Source organism: Micromesistius poutassou (genome assembly GCF_964030765.1).
Source record: "Micromesistius poutassou genome assembly, chromosome: 18".
Classification (NCBI taxonomy): Eukaryota; Metazoa; Chordata; class Actinopteri; order Gadiformes; family Gadidae; genus Micromesistius; species Micromesistius poutassou.
Window position 1 is genome coordinate 785910 of NC_140288.1, and position 20000 is coordinate 805909.

General features: G+C 45.2%; 2 protein-coding genes across 4 annotated transcripts in view; one reads left to right on the forward strand and one right to left on the reverse strand.

Annotated features, from left to right (window-relative positions):
* Positions 1-7834, reverse strand: part of LOC311363421 (cystatin) — an 11986-nt gene extending 4152 nt beyond the window's left edge. Inside the window, exon 1 of the mRNA XM_084483366.1 lies at positions 7657-7834. The gene's annotated coding sequence lies outside the window, so the exon portion shown is untranslated. The remainder of the gene's footprint in view (positions 1-7656) is intronic.
* The window catches only part of il11ra (interleukin 11 receptor subunit alpha), a 30998-nt gene continuing 12461 nt past the window's right edge, over positions 1464-20000 (forward strand). For all 3 annotated transcript variants that reach the window (XM_084483362.1, XM_084483363.1, XM_084483364.1), the window contains exon 1: positions 1464-1538. The gene's annotated coding sequence lies outside the window, so the exon portion shown is untranslated. The remainder of the gene's footprint in view (positions 1539-20000) is intronic.

The following is a 20000-nucleotide window of genomic DNA, read 5'->3' on the forward strand; positions in this document are numbered from 1 at the left end:
CCCTAATAAAGTACACACACACACACACACACACACACACACACACACACACACACACACACACACACACACACACACACACACACACACACACACACACACACACACACACACACACACACACACACACACACACACACACAAGCAACCCTCTCCAGAATATTCTGTTCTGTTTTGAACAGAACAGATTGATTGACAAAAATAAGTAGTGCTGGTACTGATAGTGGTAACGAGTACGGAGCAGCTCCATTTGTGTTGAGGGAAGTAATCTGACATCATCTTGTGGTTGGAAAACCAGTTGGTTCAACTCTCCCCCTTCACGAACACATCATCATTGGCACTGGCTATCAACCAATCACAGTGGACATTTGGCAATGTTGTTAATCTCTAGTCTCCCCATGGAAACCAATGTTATACACTCAACACTAATCTAGTGCTCCCTCTGATGTTGTCTGGTGCTGGGACCAGGACTATGTTGTTGCATTCTTACCTGACAGAACCTCTGAGGATACCTGTGGGTCATTCTCCGCCCTCGTCTGGGGTTCCTCAGGGCTCTACTTTAGATCCTCTTATATTCTCCATCGACATTCTCCCACTTATCATTTAAAGACTGAATGTCTCCTTTCATTGCTATGTGGACAATGCCTTCCCTGTTGAACCCGATGGACATAATACAACAGAACATAATTTAATGAAACAGAATGGAAAATATCTATAAATAGAACAGAACCATGTTGTCCCATTATGGCTAGGATTTTTCTTTTTTCTGTCATCTACAATATGAAAGCAGCGCCGGTGAACGTCAGGCGGGTTTGATACGTTAGTTGTGTTGATCCTGATCGTCCAGCAGGGGGCGGCAGAGCGCTGCTCCCGTGCAGACACGCTGACCTTTAAACCATCTCGCTGCCTGTAGCCATGGTAATAGCCAGCCCGCTAGTCAATTAGAATCACAACACACCACAAGTTGTGAGTATACCTCTAATGTGAACGATGGATGAATGGATGGATGGATGATTAATGGACGATAGGTGGATAATGGATGATGGATAATTGATTGAAAATACAATTTTTTTTTTTTACAAAAACCTGACACACAAGTACCTCTTGTTGAAATTGAAAATCCCAAAAAATTCTGAAGACCTACTGGACAACATTTGGAGCGGAACAACTGATTTAACTCAGTCCTCTCCCCTCTCTTTCCTCCTCCTTTTCCTCCTCCTCTTTTCTCCCGACAAGCCAGTTGGTTTGCCATCCTTTTTTAAACGCCACCCTTCTGATGAGATCTCAGCAGACAGGTTGGCAGCAGAACCATCCGCTCTGCGGCTCCAACACGACCCGGGACCAGACCCCGCCCCCCTACGGACCACAACCCGCCCGGTGATTGACACACAGCCTTGGCCAATCAGAGGAAAGGTATCCGATAAGCCGCTGTGCTCTCTCCCCCCGATCCCGTCGCTCCACTTGGAGACCGGAGAGAGGAGGCTATGGAGGGGGATCACACAGGCAACATGGCCGTCTGAACCGCGGACAACCCGAAGGTGAGTCTGGCTTGGTTTGAACTCGACAACTTTGATTGTTTAAAGTTTAAAAGCTTGCTCATGTACAAAGTTTACAACTTTGGTGTGTGTGTGTGTGTGTGTGTGTGTGTGTGTGTGTGTGTGTGTGTGTGTGTGGCAGCGCCGAGGTGTTGTTGAGAGGGTACTCCTGTGACACGCTTCCGTCTACACTAGAAGGACTTTACACACTGAGAACTTCAGCACTGTTATGAAGCTGCTTACATAAACACCCCGCACTCTCACACACTCATGTTGTACCAGACATACTACTGGCTATACTACAGAATACACTGGCTATACTAGAGAATATACTATATGTGCTACAGAATACACTGGCTATATGATATACTGGCTATACTACAGAAAATACTGGTTATACTACAGATTAAACTGGCTATACTACAGAATATACTATATGTGGTACAGAATACACTGGCTATATGATATACTGGCTATACTACAGAATATATATTGGATATACTACAGACAGACAGACAGACAGACAGATACACACACACACACACACACACACACACACACACACACACACACACACACACACACACACACACACACACACACAGTTTACATCTTTATTTGGATTTGATGAATAAGAACATATCATGGCAAAATCCAAATTAGGCTATAAGGAAGTATTAGATTGCGCCCACACACACACACACACACACACACACACACACACACACACACACACACACACACACACACACACACACACACACACCACACACACACACACACACACACACACACACACACACACACACACGCACACACACCCACACACACACCCACACAAAAACAAAACCAAAACCAGAAGTCTGACTACTACAATTATTAACTACTATACTATAAAAACAACTACTTTTTTTCATAAAGAATAAATATTATTTATAACTTAATCTATTACTAAAGAATAATAATTATTTATCGCTATAGATACTTGTTCTATTACTAAAGAATAATTATTATTTATAACTATAAATTAAATATCTAATAATAATCATAACTATTATCTATATATCCAAAACAATAGACTATATTTATAACTAAACTAAATATTGATTTCAATAATATTTGTATAACTATATAACTATATCTATATCTAGCTGTAAACTATATATTGATCAGTAATATTATGTCTTATAACTATTAAGAATATATCTATAACTATGGAATACTATAATTATTATTGATCTGTAAACTATGTATCTATATCCATAGACCTATAGAGGTATGTAAGAGACCTTTAAGGGAGGGGGAGTGAGGGAGTGAGAGAAAGAGAGAGAGAGAGAGATATTGAGAGAGAGAGAGAGAGAGAGAGAGAGAAAGAGAGAGAGAGAGAGAGGGGTAAAGAGAGGGGGAGAGTCAGAGATCAGAGGTGTAAGAGAGAGAGAGTGACACAGAGAGGGAGAGGTTAGAGGTGAGAGAGAGAGAGATACAGACGGGGAGAGAGTGAGAGGTGTGAGAGAGAGTGAGAGGTTAGAGGTGAGAGAGAGAGAGTGACAGAGAGGGAGAGAGGGAGAGAGAGTGAGAGGTTAGAGGTGAGAGAGAGATTCAGTGCTTCAGTACTGGGAGAGACAGGGAGCAAGAGAAAGAGAGATACAGAGAGATGGAGAAAAAGAGAGGGAGTGATTTAGAGAAAGGGAGAAAGATACAGAGAAGAGGGAGGGAGAGACAGGGAGAGAGGGAGAGAGAGAGAGAGGGAGAGGGAGAGAGGGAGAGAGTGAGAGGGAGAGAGGCAGAGAGAGAGAGAGGGAGAGAGACAGAGAGAGGGAGAGCGGGAGAGAGAGAGAGGTGGGAGAGAGAGAGAGAAAGAGAGAGAGAGAGAGCGAGAGGGTTGAGTTGATAATAAACATGGAGGAGGCTGAAGAGGTATAGCTGGTGCCAGGAGTTTATAAGAACCAGATGATCTAGACCAGGGTTCAGTTAGTCATATTTATATATATTTATATATTTTAATGCCTCAAGTATTGATGATACTTGATCCTGATTGGTCAATAATGGTAAAAGAGTGTGTATTATTTTTCAATAACGGGACGCCTTTCGGATTACTTAAAGAGGATGTACTTTGCTGCTGGTACATTAACATAGAGATATAGTCGTTGTAATGGTTTAGTAAACCTTGCGTCTTAAAATACATCTTTGTCCAAGTCCTGTCTCTAATCAAAGATATTCCAACTAAGTAAAAACATATTGTGAAGTTATAATAATAATAATAATATAAATGAAGAATGATAATAATAATGAGTCCATATATAATGTATTTAGCTTATCAAGATGCCCAAAGCGCTTTACATAATAAATGTGCGTGTGTGTGTGTGTGTGTGTGTGTGGGGGGGGGTTATTTACATCCACTACCAGTATTTATTCTACTTCGTTTGAGAATGCTTGATTCTGATTGGCTGGGAGGAGGGCACTAACCCGGCAGGTTGCCCGCTGACTGGTCGGTTGTACTTGCTGCTGACTGAGCACAGCTTCATCAAATAGTAGATCAATACGCCGCTTGGATTTTTTTTTCTATCACAGAAATTTCAAACATGAGGTCCATTGTAAAAATAAACCTTGTTTAAAAAGGTTTCTAAAATGTGTCGGAAATCTAGCGGAGGGTCGGTCGATAGTCCATAGTTTCGCAAGCGAGATACAATGTAGCAACTAGGTTATTAAACTAGTGATCAGACGCAGCCTTGTGTGGTTGCTATAGAAACTAATGAGCTACAGCTGAGCTAACGTTATTCACCGCAGTTCTCAAGGGGACTACTTTTTGAGGGAGATGAACTCAAACAGAGTATACATTTAATAAGCATGCAATACGAATAAGAAAAAGCATAATTATTAAAGTATTTGAATTGTTTTATTATGTTGGCAAGCAAGGAGTAGAATAAACGGGATAATCACCTCAAGGCAGGGCAGTAAACAGTTTGATATGCCCGGCTCGTGGAAGCCGTCCAGGAGCCGGCCATATCAAACTGTTTATTGCCCTGCCTCTCGGTGATTATCCATTACGTAGCACCCTCCTGCACCCACCTGGGTGATGCACTGCTGCTGGTATTCACCAGTCCGCTCACACACACTGTCCACCACACTGTCCACCACACTGTCCACCACAGTACACACCACACTGCCCATCACACTACACACCACACTACACACCACCCACTACACACCACACCACACACCACAGTACACACCACACCACACACCACACTGCCCACCACACTGTCCACCACACTGCACACCACCCACTACACACCACACTGCACACCACACACCACACTACACATCACACTGTCCACCACACTGTCCACCACACTACACACCACACTGCCCACCACACCACACTACACACCACACTACACACCACACTGTCCACCACACTGTCCACCACACTACACACCACACTACACACCACACTGCCCACCACACTACACACCACACTGCCCACCACACTACACACCACAGTACACACCACACTGTCCACCACACTGTCCACCACACTACACACCACCCACTACACACCACACTGCACACCACACACCACACTGTCCACCACACTGTCCACCACACACCACACTGTCCACCACACTACACACCACACTGCCCACTACACACCACACTGCCCACCACACTACACACCACACTGCCCACCACACACCACACCACACACCACACTACACACCACACTACACACCACACCGCCCATCACAGGGCAGAGGCAGGGGGGCTGTCTCATTAGAGGCCAGGGGGGCTGTCTCATTAGAGGCCAGGGGGACTGTCTCATTAGAGGCCAGGGGGTGATGAGGGGGTCATGCTGGTTCAGGAGCCGTCGGGGCGTCCAGGACACCGCGGTTATCACCCCTACTCTTCCCATGAGGGCCATGGGATCTTTAGGGACCACCGGGAGTCAGGACCTCAGTTTAATGTCTCCCGGTAAACCAAGAGCACCTACTCTGGGCCCGTTGGCCGGCCCAGAGGTCCCGTCTCTGTCCTGGGGCAGCGGGGGTATTGTGTAGACCAGAGGGACGGGCCCCCCCACTGCTGGCCCTGAACCTACACCAGCACCCGTCCCCCACCATGTCCTCAGAGCACAGATGTAGAACGCACACCTTTGATGTCTGCAACCGTAAATATATCTTTACAGTTTTATCATCTACTTATTATCCATCTTATCACTTTTAGTTGTCAGGTTATGTGACATAGTGTTAGTGTGGAGGGTTAGTGTGGAGGGTTAGTGTTAGTATTAAGGGTTAGTGTTAGGGTAGAGGGTTAGTGTTAGTGTGGAGGGTTAGTGTGGAGGGTTAGTGTTAGTATTAAGGGTTAGTGTTAGGGTAGAGGGTTAGTGTTAGTATTAAGGGTTAGTGTTAGGGTAGAGGGTTAGTGTTAGTATTAAGGGTTAGTGTTAGGGTAGAGGGTTAGTGTTAGTGTTAAGGGTTAGTGTTAGGGTAGAGGGTTAGTGTTAGTGTGGAGGGTTAGTGTGGAGGGTTAGTGTTAGTATTAAGGGTTAGTGTTAGGGTAGAGGGTTAGTAGTGTGGAGGTTAAGGTGTTAGGTGTAAGGTCCAAGTAATTATTTTTGTTTTGCAGCAAAGCAACATTTATTTAATCACGCCAAGGTTGATTTTTGACGGCTCTAGCCTGCAAATAAATTAGCTTAACCAATCACAGGCAGGTATCTGTCAAAGTCACCATGGTCATGGTCATTGTACATGGGTAACGGGTAACAGTGTATTAGCATTTCTCAACACACACTTCTCTTACTGCATCCATAGTGGTAATAACACTAATAGACCTATTATTATCGCAAAGTTCATCACGACAGTTTAGTTTTGGATACAAACTTAATTTTTAGAGTGCTAGCCTACCTTACCAGTTTTCAAGCAGAGAAACAACCTCAAACACGTCTCTAATAAGTAGATTATTAAGGAATGCACACCCACATAATCCCCTCATCCACAAACTGCCATTATGACTGAATCCTCTAAATACAGAGGATATTATGGTGAAAGGCAATATGAGCACATTGGAGAGAGGGTTAAGGCTCTCAGACACTTATATATAACGCCACGGTGTGTGTGGAGGTGTGGATCGGTCTGGCCCGTGGTGGATTTTGAGGTCCACATCAGAGGGACAGTTAAGGCTCTCGGACACAAAGTATAACGCCACGGTGTGTGTGGAGGTGTGGATCGGTCTGGCCGGCAGTTGATTTGGATGTCTGCTTCCACGAAAGGGTTAGGCTTCAAGGACACATAGCATGACGTTGCTAAGTGTGTGGCACATTTATGCTCTTACACAACAATGGGACTAAAAAAAAGAGGCTCAGTTGGGTAGTTGCTATGGGGATAACGCACCGCACGCGTATCCCAACTCAAGGAATATTAAGGCTATTAATAGGGTAGGATTAATATTAAGGCAATTAAGGCAAGAAACAGTGCAGTTCCTCATGGCGGCCCCCATGGAAGAGGACCACTCCATATGTAGACCTAAAGGGTTCTTTCCAAGGTAACAAAATACAATTATTATTTTCATGGGATTCTACACTAATTTTACAACATTCTACCTAGTCCCTTCAGCTAGACGCCACAGATTCTTCACAATGCACTTTTGAATTGACCCTGACACAACATTAGGTTGTTTGGTTTATAGGACGAGTGTGATAGAGCGAGGTTAGTTCGGGACAAAGCAGAGTTTTTTTTTAATAGGCTGGCTAGCGGATCAAAATAAGGAACGTAGCTCTCAGTAGGATGTTGTAAGAGGCTAAAGTAGCCAACAGTAGGAGAGGAGCTAGGCTAAGCTACATAACAATAGGACCTAAGGCGAGGTAGCTAGCAGAAGCTGAGGAGCTAGGCTATGGTTTGCTAATGCTAGGAGGCTAGGAGGCTTTAAGGAGCTTGGCTAAGGTATCTTACAGTAGGAGACCTTAAGGAGCTAGGCTAAGATAGCTAAGAGTAGGAGGTTTTAAGGGCCCGATCTGGGCTGGATCGCGATTTTAGTAGCAGACCTTAAGGGAGTTAGTGTGTGCTAGCTGTTGGCATGCGTGCGCATCACTTAAACACACCAGATGCAGGGCCCGTTCTAAACATACCTCTTCATAAAGGGCATGGCCTCCGGTATTGCTTCTTGACGTTGCTCAAGCTTATCCAAACAACGTCCCGCTCAACTCTGCACTTGCCTCGGTTCCTCAGGAACACACACATCACGCGTGAAGTCGCGCAGATGAACTGAGCTGTCGAGAACGTCCAGAGAGACAGACACACTGAGGGCAAGGCAAGGCGACTTTATTTGTATAGCACTTTTCACTGAGCCAATCACACACACACACACACACACACATGCGTCCATAAAAACATAGACCAGAGTTGAGTTGAGTTAGTGGAGTGCGTGTGCACGACCGCGGCGTTCACAGCGTGCCCGCTGGGAGCGGGTCCAATCGCACGGCCTCGCGTTCTGCTGCTGGCAGCGTTCTCGGAGCAGCACACTCCGCACCGCACTTACTTTTGTCCGCAGTAACAGAGCCACCGGCGACGGCCGTTCTCTGCTCTCTGTGTTCAGACCGGAGTTCAGAGATCGGGCTGATTGTTGCTGATCTCTGTGGAGAACCTCTCGTCCACTTGACCCTGCTCCTCCAACACCCCCCCCACTGAAGGGCCAAGATCAAGTGAAGGCAATCGGATCAGCGCCTTTGTCGAGAACGTTATAGGACGTACAGTACATGTGTACATACAGACAGACGTACATACATACCGATGACACCTCCAGTGTCGTTATGACCCGTCCAAAACACTTGGCCGTGTAATGGATGCGTGTGAATTTGTGAGGCAGAGAGAGTTTTGATGACATCACTGCGATGGAATGTGCATGGAAGATAAGTATGAACCTGTACTGACCTTTCACACACATCCACGTCCCCCCGAGCCGTCTGTGAGGCCTGCCTCTCTAGCGCTCTGTCTGTCGCTCTTCCTGGCTGTCTGATTCTCTAAAAGTCTGTCTCAACCTGCCATCTGTCTCACTGTCTGTCTGTCTCAACCTGCCATCTGTCTAACTGTCTGTCTGTCTCGCAACCCGTCTATCTGTCAGCCTCCCTACCTGTCTCTCTGTCTCTCTACCTGTCTGTCAGCCTCTCTACCTGTCTGTCTGTCTGTCTCTCTACCTGTCTGTTTGTCTCTCTACCTGTCTGTCTGTCAGCCTCTCTACCTGTCTGTCTGTCTCTCTACCTGTTTATCTGTCAGCCTCTCTACCTGTCTGTCTCTCTACCTGTCTGTCTGTCTCTCTACCTGTCTGTCTGTCTCTACCTGTCTGTGTGTCTCTCTACCTGTCTGTCTGTCTGTCTCTACCTGTCTGTGTGTCTCTCTACCTGTCTGTGTGTCTCTCTACCTGTCTGTGTGTCTCTCTACCTGTCTGTCTGTCTCTCTATAGACTTTGTTGTGTTTATGGTAGGGTGATACGTGGTTATCTCTGGGAGAACAAAACAGATGCTGTTGTAGCGATAGCTATGCTACAATAGCATGCAGAGCGATAGCATTCAGAGCATGGTGATGCTATGCTACAATAGCATGCAGAGCGATAGAATGTGGAGCGATAGCATGTGGAGCGATAGCCTGCAAAGCATGCTAGAATAGCATGCAAGGCATGGTTATGCTATGCTACAATAGCATGCAGAGCATGGTGATGCTGTGCTACAATAGCATGCAGAGCATGGTGATGCTATGCTACAATAGCATGCAGAGCACGCTGAAAAATAAATACTGTCTCCAACAGTGTTGATGAAAAGTGAAAACAGTTTAGAAGAGAGCTGTGATGTTTGTTCACACAGAGGTGGATCAAATGTTTCATCTTCTCAAACATTTACACACACACACACACACACACACACACACACCAAAGCACGTGGACACAGAAGACAGCCAGCTTAAACCACATTTATATTGAGTGATCTGTGAGAGAGAGACAGACAGGCAGAGAGAGGGAGAGGAGAGCAGCTCTTTGCGGGTTGGCAGGTATGTGGTGTTTGGACAGAGGCTATGGGCTATAGCCTATAGCCTATAGAGCTATAGCATATAGGCTATAGGCTATAGGCTAGGCTATAGTACCCCCTACAGTAGCCTAGGCTATAGTACCCCCAAATGCAATTATTAACCCTAAAAAGGAATGATACTGCCTCTACATTGCACAGACAGTGTTTCTAGAGATGGGAAAAGACTCATTCTGTAGCCCAGTTCAAGGAAATATTTTCTTAGATTCATGCCCGACCGTTAACTGATTTATTGTACTGATCTATATATAATCTATATATATATATTGTTATTATTATTTAGATTATATATTGTTCTATATATTTGTTTTGAACCTTTTTGTAATACTTTTTATTTTTCCTTTGTTAATAATTGTAACTACTTTGGAAATTATAATGTTAATTGCCATGTCAATAAAGTGCTTTTGATTTGATTTAATAGAGAGAGAGAGAGAGAGAGAGAGAGAGAGCAGGAATACTAATACATGAAGGAGCAGAAAAACATTTTAATGAAAAAAGTAAAAGTTAACAGAAAACAAAAATAAACTCAAAGTTATAGAAGCATTCGTTATAGAAAACAGAATAACCTTGTAGTTCAAGTGTCTGTTGATAGAAAACGGATGTTGCCTCTCTCTCTTTGTGCCAGAGAGAAAAAGAGAGAGAGAGTAGAGAGAGCGAGGGAGAGAGGGAGAGAGAAAGAAAAAAAAAGTGCGGGCCGTCCAGTAGACTTTGGACTGGTTCTGCAGTGCAGCTTGTTGTTGTTGTTGTTGTTGTTAAAACTCTCTCTAATTGTGTCTACATATTTTTAGCAAATAATCTGGGAGATTGTTCTCAGTCTCAGGATCAGCGAAGTGTTTAGAGACGGACTGGTGAGTCTAGTTTAGGGCTGTTGTTGACCTGTTGACCTGCTGCTAATTACAGTGTGTGTGTGTGTGTGTGTGTGTGTGTGTGTGTGTGTGTGTGTGTGTGTGTGTGTGTGTGTGTGTGTGTGTGTGTTATCCCTTAAAGGGCACACTTCATCTTCTACGCAAAAGGTTATCGGCTGGCAAAAAGACTCACACACACACACACACACACACACACACTAAAATGCACAAACACGTGCACACATACAGAGCCACCTGTAACATCATGGCTCACTATGCTCCCTTCCTATCTCCTCTTTCCCTATCCTCTCCTCTCTTCTCCTTCCTCTGTCCTCTTCTCCTCTCCTCTCTCCTTGTTTACACATGTGCATGTGCCAATGTTTGTGTGTGTGTTGGGTAGGATTACTGTATTTATTTTATTAGTATTCACCATACGCAGGTTAATGTGTACTTAACACAGCGTGGTTATCTTGAGGCTCAAAGACCCCGCAGCAGTTCTGAACCTGTTGCCCACTGAGGGTCGGGGTTTGGGTCCAGCTGATGGGGACTGATTGGTTGAGATGAGGATCCTCTCCTGGACTTCAGGCTGGGAATAGGAGAGGAGCTAGAGGGTTAGAGGTTAGGAGCTTCAGGTTAGGAGGTTAGGGGTTAGGAGCTTCAGGTTAGGAGGTTAGGGGTTAGGGGCTAGGGGCTACAGGTTAGGAGGTTAGGGGCTAGAGGCCAAGAGGGTAGGGGTTAGGGGCTTCAGGTTAGAAGGTTAGGGGTCTAGGGGTAGTGCTTCTTGGTGAGGGTAGGATGGCAGTAGGGGTAGTGCTTCTTGGTGAGGGTAGGATGGCAGTAGGGGTAGTGCTTCTTGGTGAGGGTAGGATGGCAGTAGGGGTAGTGCTTCTTGGTGAGGGTAGGATGGCAGTAGGGGTAGGGCTTCTTGGTGAGGGTAGGATGGCAGTAGGGGTAGTATTTCTTGTTCCTGAGATATTGGGTATTTGCAGACGGCAGCTCCAGTTCATGTTTAACACCCCAGCAGGAAATTAATGGAAATTATTGGTATGAAAGTTTCCACGAAGTCCCGGCCACAAAATAAAACAGAGCAGTCATTTAGACGGACTTACGGTAATACCAGGCCCAGCTGATACCAGCTGGAGCGCGTCCAGCCAGCCTCCATGCTGTGTTGACAGACGGGGGGGCCTTGCCAACATGGGCTCAGCAAAGCTTTCACCCTCCACTGAAGATACTGCTCCGTCCACCACAGCTGGAGGCACGGCCGCAGAGGTGGACATGGTGACGTAGAGACCCAGGGAGGGAGTATCTAGAGGGTGTAGAGACACAGAGAGTATCTAGAGGGTGTAGAGACACAGAGAGTATCTAGAGGGATGTAGAGACACAGAGAGTATCTAGAGGGGTGTAGAGACACAGAGAGTATCTAGGGGATGTAGAGACACAGGGAGTATCTAGGGGGGTGTAGAGACACAGGGAGTGGGAGTATAGCGACGGAGAGGTCAAGGGCGTAGCTGTGCAGGTGACCTAGAGACACAAGGAGTATCAGACACCCAGATATTCACACTCATTTTTACCATTGTCTATTTCAAGATGTAAATCAGCCACTATTTTTGTCAAACTCAACCCCTCTGGCAGTGTTTATATGCGTTTCAAAATTGGGCAGTTGGTAAGCAATTGACATCCACTTATCCCAAACGAGAGTTCAGCGGTACCCATAGCTGGGTTTTTTTTTTTCTCCGACACAAGTAAGCTCATGTGGACTGCCCTGGCTGGGTTTTCTCATATAGTCCCCACAAACAAAGCTTTGACTTTCCACTGTGCACAGCCATGGAGTTACTGAAATGCTGATGATGCTGGCTGCGCTAAAGGCACTGTGATGATTCTGAATTCTGAGAGGAGATGCTGGCTGCGTTAAAGGCACTGTGATGATTCTGAATTCTGAGAGGAGATGCTGGCTGCGCTAAAGGCACTGTGATGATTCTGAATTCTGAGAGGAGATGCTGGCTGCATGTAAACACTGAATAAAAACTAGTTGTTTTGTTTGTAGGCACTATTTTCTAAAACGATCTTGTCAGGGTAGTGCGATGCGCTTACTTGTGTTGGAAAAAACACAATCCGGCTTTGTATGCGCTTCACACTCGTTTTTTGGTAAAGAATGGAGTTCAATTGCTCGCCAAGTGCCGAACTTTGGAATGTGAGAGGAGAAAGTTGAGGAAAATCAGGGCTGATTTACATCTCGACAACGTCAACAATGAACCTGTGGTCTTAGCAAACCCTGCGTAGGCATGTGTTTTGTGTTTGTGCTGAATAACGAACACCGAAGGATTTCCATTTTAGGCAAATATTAGTTTTACATGCAGCACATTTTATAGCACTTGTCTGATCAGGACAGTGTATTCTACTGTCCCTACAAGACTATCAGGACAGTGTATTCTACTGTCCCTACAAGACGATCAGGACAGTGTATTCTACTGTCCCTACAAGACTATCAGGACAGTGTGTTCTACTGTCCCCACAAGACGATCAGGACAGTATTCTACTGTCCCCACAAGACTATCAGGACAGTGTATTCTACTGTCCCTACAAGACTATCAGGACAGTGTATTCTACTGTCCCTACAAGACGATCAGGACTGTGTATTCTACTGTCCCTACAAGACGATCAGGACTGTGTTTTAACCGTCCCCATCATGGCTTGTTTACCTTATCACAGGTTGCCATGGATGCAGTGGGGTGTTTGATGACCCCTGCATACAGATTAAAGAGAGAGGGGGTTCGGCAGGGGTCAGAGCAACATTGGCCTGGGGGGGTGTGTGGGAGGAGCTAGGATGGATCTGTTTGTCAAGTGTTTAGCAAGAAGACAGGCTTCTTGACACAGTTTGTCTATGACTGGTTGTGATGTGATGAGATATGAGATAAACTAATTTAGTATATGCTACACGTGAACCTCCTAAAATGGTGCAATTTGATTGGTTCGCTATCTCGGGATGTTGGGCAATATCTCATGATTGAGATCTCAAACTCTGGATATTGTTTTTGCGTGCGTGACGGCCGTCTCGTCACGCTGATGAAAACAAATAAATCCCGGCATAAAAGTGTTATCTTGTTTATTTTCGGAGTGTTCACGTGTACTAAAACAATTATTCACCTCAGGCTCCGTGAATAGTCCGTAATACTCTGTAATAGCTCCACTATTCACTTCGCCTTCAGCGAATAATTGTTAAATGTTTAAGATATCCAACAGCAAGAATCGTACTGTGTGTGTGTGTGTGTGTGTGTGTGTGTGTGTGTGTGTGTGTGTGTGTGTGTGTGTTTGACTCCAAGCCATCTTGTGTTCTTTGTGTTTGTGGGTACATGACTGTTTGTGAATAAGAATAATGATCATTTGTTATTGGCGCTCTTCATCAGACACACAAATACATACAAACAGACACAGACACACACACACAGACACACACATACAGAAACACAGAAGAGCAACCACAAGACTTATATATTTATTCATACTCAAGGACTCACGTTGCTGTGTGTGTGCGTGTGCATGTTTAAATGTGTTTTGGCTCAAGTACCATGAAGCTGTCAAGCCATCTTGCGTTCTTTGTGACTGGCTTTCCAACTCTGTGTATATGTGTGTGCGTGTGCGTGTGCGTGCCTGTGTCTGTGTCTGTGTGCGTGTGTGTGCATGTGTGTGTGTGTGTGTGTGTGTGTATGTGCGCGCCCTCCTCTCTTTCCCTCTCTGGAATTTCCTCCAGCAAGAGAGCCAGAGTGAGATGGCTACCAGATGCCAGCTATTCACACACACACACACACACACACACACACACACACACACACACACACACACACACACACACACACACACACACACACACACACACACACACACACACACAGACTCTCTCACACACACACACACACACACACACACACACACACACACACACACACACACACACACACACACACACACACACACACACACACACACACACACACACACACACACACACACACACACACACACACACAGACTCTCACACACACACACACACACACACACCACACACAATGGAATGAAAGCCACAGCTAGAGTAGTTATGTGATATTGAAGTATGAATCTAAACACAGAATACTGAACACAGTTTGGATCACAATACGATGCATAGAAGCATTAACCTCAACTTATGATGTTGAATATTCAAACACACACACACACACACACACACGCACACACACACACACACACCTTGAGGCCTAGCGTTGGGGGCTAGAATACCTACATCTTGACCCACACATGGTAACAGTTAGTTCTTCTACTTTAGTGCCAAGCAGTGGAAGCTAGCCTAGCCGCTAGCACACTCAATAATGTTGGCTGGAGCTACCACTAATCCGGCTCCACACTTACCCATCAGGCATCTCGGTTCTATACTTGGTATACCATAATGCATCAATACTAGCTGGTTAACTACCATAATGCATCAATACTAGCTGGTTAACTACCATAATGCATCAATACTAGCTGGTTAACTACCATAATGCATCAATACTAGCTGGCTAACTACGTTCATGCAGCTGGGTCCTTTACTAGCTTGTTAACTACCATCATTCAACTATACCAGGGTTGCCAACTCTGGGACTTTGGCTGGAGTGCAAAATGTCGGTGGGCGTGCGAAGAACGCGAGCAGTGAACATCTTTGATAACCATAACCTAATTTTTTTTACAAAACAGTCCTTGTTTACTTATTATAAACAAATTGAAGAAAAGCTTATATAAAAGCCATTGGCTGTTGTTGACGTAGGACATTCAAAATGTGTTTCGATATATTTTGATCATGCATTTAATCATGCATTGACATGGGAACACAGCTGTATACTGATACCTGCTGCCATAGATTTGAATTTAACCAAGACCTCAGAATTTATTCCCAGTCTGACCCAGAATAGGTTACTTGGACCCCGCTCATTGCCAAACGTGACTTTATTTAGCCTAATGACTGATATTGAAAAGTAACAACATTGAATTAATGTTAAATCAGAATTAAAATACTATATCCTAATTAAAATATAGCCTATAGAAGCCAAGAGATTCAGTAAACTGATGCCTATATTGACTTGTTCTGTCCGTGCTTAGCTCGAAAGGCACTTGTAATATAAATCAAATATAGGCTAAGTAACACCAAACTAACAATTTCTAGTTGAATTCCAACAAGGTCCACAGTCCACACAGAGAGGCAGACACAGGAGACATGGAAGGAGGGAGGGAGAGAGACTGGAAGAGTTTTTGGAAGGGATCATGCCATTTAAGAGTTCTCTGAAAAGCTCTTTGAGGTATCTTTTTGCCATCTTTCTCTCTTCGTTTTGATACCCTGGCTGTAATTTTAGGTTAAGTGTTGAGTAAGTAAATGAAACCAAATAGCGGAGTATCCGCATTAATTGCGTTAGAAAAACAACAGTAACAAAACAAACGTAGCGTTGTTATTTTAAAATGACAGCACTAGTTTGAGGCATTTATTTGCGCTCTCAGACTTTAACCAAGACTTTATTCTTCTTCCCAAGATGCACGTTTTTCACATTTTCAACTAAGAGACGCAAGGGAGCGGCGACAGAGAAAGGAGCGCGGAGGATGTTGTAGATCAGCCTGCAGTCACTGCAGTAGGATAGATAGATCTAACGAGCATGTTTCCTGTATATTCTGTGGTCTAGTAGTGAGTGATCAACAGTGAATGGACGGTAAAAAGTTGATTATTATTATTTTTTCAAAGATGAGCTATTTGGCGTGATATCTCTTGCGTGTGCCTGAGAGCGTGAGATTGATGCTGACAGCGGGAGTGTCACAGCGCCAGATGCGTGAGAGTTGGCGACCCTGCTATACTAGCTAGTTAACAAACATCTTGCCTCTATACTAGCTGATAAACTACCACTATGCATCTATACTAGCTGGTTAACCATCATAATGCATATAAACTAGCTACTGAACTACCATCAAGCATCTATACTAGCTATACTAACTTTGCCCTATTTGTTGTTGTTTGTTCTGTTTGTCTCGTCTTCTCCTTACTTTAGCGTTTTGTTTAGCCTCTTCCTCTAGCGTCTACTTTTGTTGTATTAGTACTGTGTATTCTTATGCCGCTTTCCCACCGACAGTACCAGCTCGACTCGACTCGCCTCGACTTGGCCCTGCCTTTTTTTGCGTTTCCATTGGCAAAAAAGTACCCGGTACCTAGTACCGGGTACTTTTTTTTAGTACTACCTCTGTCGAGGTTCTAAGCGAGCGGAGTAGGTACTTTTGTGTGACGTAAACAGGCTGCTGGCCACTGATTGGCCAGCGGCTGTAAACGGGAATAATCACTCAAAGTTAAGTTGTGTCCGGCGTGGTTGGAGTCCACGGACCCGCTCCCGAGGGGGACACGGATCAGAGATTCGCCGTGTGTGTCGCTCCTTTCCCGGGGCTAGAGTTAGGCTGCGCGTGGTTGTGTGTGTCTGGCGTGGTTGTGTGTGTCCGACGTGGCTGGAGTCCACGGACCGGCTCCGGAGGATCAGCGTTTCGCTGTTTCGTTTTAGTGTCGTTCCTTTCCCAGGGCTCGAGTTTCGCCTCCTTCAGCGTTACCGTATGACAACAATAGACACACAGTCATTGCGCTTTTTATTTTATTTTATTTCCCATCATAACCCAGGGCTGCCAACTTTTGGGTTTTGGCTGGAGTGACATTCTGTAGAATTTTGTAATGCATACCTTTATAGCAGGGTCTGCGGGCGGGTCCTTGAGGGGGGTGGGGAGTGTTGGATTGCGGGTGATCGGGATTGTTGACAGGGGGGGTAGGGGGGGTGGACGGACGCGTGTTTTTTTTCCGTGAGAAATTGGATGTGTGGCGTGTGTGCGTGCGTAAGCAGGCAAAAACGTGTGTCACACGGTGAAACCGTGAGAGTTGGCAGCTCTGCATAACCTTTCCCGGGAATCAGGAAATAGTCTTGATCAGATTCAGATTTCCCGGGAATCGTGTCTCCCGTAATTAAAACCTAATGACGACCCGCCCATGGTGGAGAGGTTCTTTTCTACGACCCGCCCACATTGAAGAGGTACTTTTTTAGATGGAAACGCGACGTGCCTGGAACCAAACCGAGGCGAGTCGAGTCGAGTCGAGCTGTTACTATCGGTGGAAAAGCGGCATTATTGTATTCTATTTATTTTTATCCAGTGTTTTTCTGCTGCTGCTGGGCTATTGCAACAAACTCATTTCTCCTACGGGGGATTAATAAAGTTGTATCGTATCGTAACAAAAACCATGCATCTGGGTTCTATACTAGCTAGTTAACTAACATCATGCATCAATACTAGCTGGTTAACTACCATTATGCGTCTGTCTCAGGTCTCTACCGGTCACATTCCCTCGCCTGCCATCCGTCACCGCGTTCAAACGTGTTATTACAGCGGAATGCAGCTGAAATCGTACACGTGGACATGTTGAACTATTCATTTCTTTCTTAAAAGACATGCATTTTCTTTTCTGCCTCGTGGATGGTTCTGGTCTGGTACGGGGTATAGGGTGTCTGTCTGGTACTCATTTACTGATCCGATGTCATTATGGGCTGTATTTTGAGTCGCTGGTATGCATCAACAGACAGAGTGGAGATCAGTAGAACATGACGAACGTGACTGTAGCAGACGTCAACGCTACACGCCGCCCACGTGACTTCACACAGGGCGGCGGCGGTGTTGAAAATTGCGGTTTACTACAAACTAGTTTGACGCTGCACACGTCTGTCTGGGGGCGCTCCGCTGAGTGCGTGTGCAGACGGCTGCTTTAACCTGTGCACACTGATTACCCAACGTGCAACAGGCGTGCAGCCTCACCCAGCCCAGTCAGTCAGACTCCACCAGGTGAGGCAGATTAAACCCAGCATCAGCCACACACACTCCCACAATGACACGTGGAAAAAACGGACGCACAAACGCCTTGTACTACACACACTGCTTAAGGAGAACACAACTGATGGCTGTTTACGCCTTGCCCATTATCTGTAGAGAAAAGGGAACTAATCTGATATTTTGACCAATAGCAACAGACCATTTGATATTTGAACCAATGGCAGCCTACATAGAGAATTGTATTGTGGACCTCGCTGCTTTCCACAGTTTGAATACAGTGGAAAACAAGTTCTCTCTCTCTCTCTCTCTCTCTCTCTCTCTCTCTCTCTCTCTCTCTCTCTCTCTCTCTCTCTCTCTCTCTCTCTCTTCCCCCCCCCCCCCCCCCCCCCTCTGGCTATGGTTATGGTATATGTGTCAGTGAGTCACGATGACAGATTGGTTGTCTGCTGCTAAAGAAAGACTTTGCTGACAAAAGCTCTCGTTGATTTACTGTAGATGCCTCCCCCCCAAAAAAACGCCCCCGCGAATCTCCCCCAAACCCTCCCCCGTAAAACCTCCTGTAGGCGAGGCTGGCTACGCTATGCTAAGCTAGCTTAATGCCAGGCTGGGCTGACGATGCTAACCTCTTCTAGGCGGTGGTAAGCCGTAGCCTCGGTGAGGCTGGTTGTTATGCTAAGCTATCGGATGCTAGGAGTCTGCTGGGGCTTGGGTTTGGTGCGTTGGTTGGACTCGTTCAGAGAGCCTGTTTCTCATGTTACAACCACAGCCTGCCAAGCACTGTACCGACTCAGAAGAACATCTCGCTGTACGCGTCCAGCTCTACGTGATGCAGCTCTGGGCCCGTGTGTTTTATGGTTCCACGGTCCAGTCGCCACACTGGTCTGTTTAATGCACCAGGATGTGCTGCCTTGGAAACCGTGGCAGACATCCCATCGGCACAGTGTTGGGTTACACATAAGCTGCTAACAACTAACTAGCTGTTAACTATTGAACTGAGTAACTGTTGACCAACTGTTTACTACTGAACTAACTTACTTACTAACTAACCAACAACTACCTGTTAACTACTGAACTGACATTGCCAACTGTTAACTACTGAACTTACTTACTTACTAACCAACAACGTCCTGTTAACTACTTAATTAACTGACAACTAACTACCTGTTAACTACTGAACTTTACTAACAACTTACCAACTGTTAACTACTGAACTAACTCAGTAACTAACAACGTATTACCTATTAACTACTGAACCTTACTAATAAATAACTTAACATTAACTACTGATCTAAATAACAATGACGTTAACGACTGAACTAACTTAACAACATCTAACTACCTGTTAACTCCTGAATTTTAGTAACAACTAAGTACCTGCTAAATGTTAACCGCGAGTTAGCTGTTAGCAAAGTTCAGTAGTTAACTGTTAACCACCGAACTTTACAAGCATCTACCTCTATCTGTAAGCTTTACTATCTGTTTACTAGACTTGAACTGAACTAGACTGAACTTAACTTGACTGAACTTAACTAACTCACAACCATCTCTACCCTCTTCTCCGTCTCTTTCTGTCTCGTTGTGTTCAAAAATCAAATGAATCAAATGAAAATGAAACTAATTTGACCAATTCTCTCCCCCTCTCCCCCTCTCTCTCTCCCTCCCCTCCTCCCTCTCCCCCTCCCCCCTCCC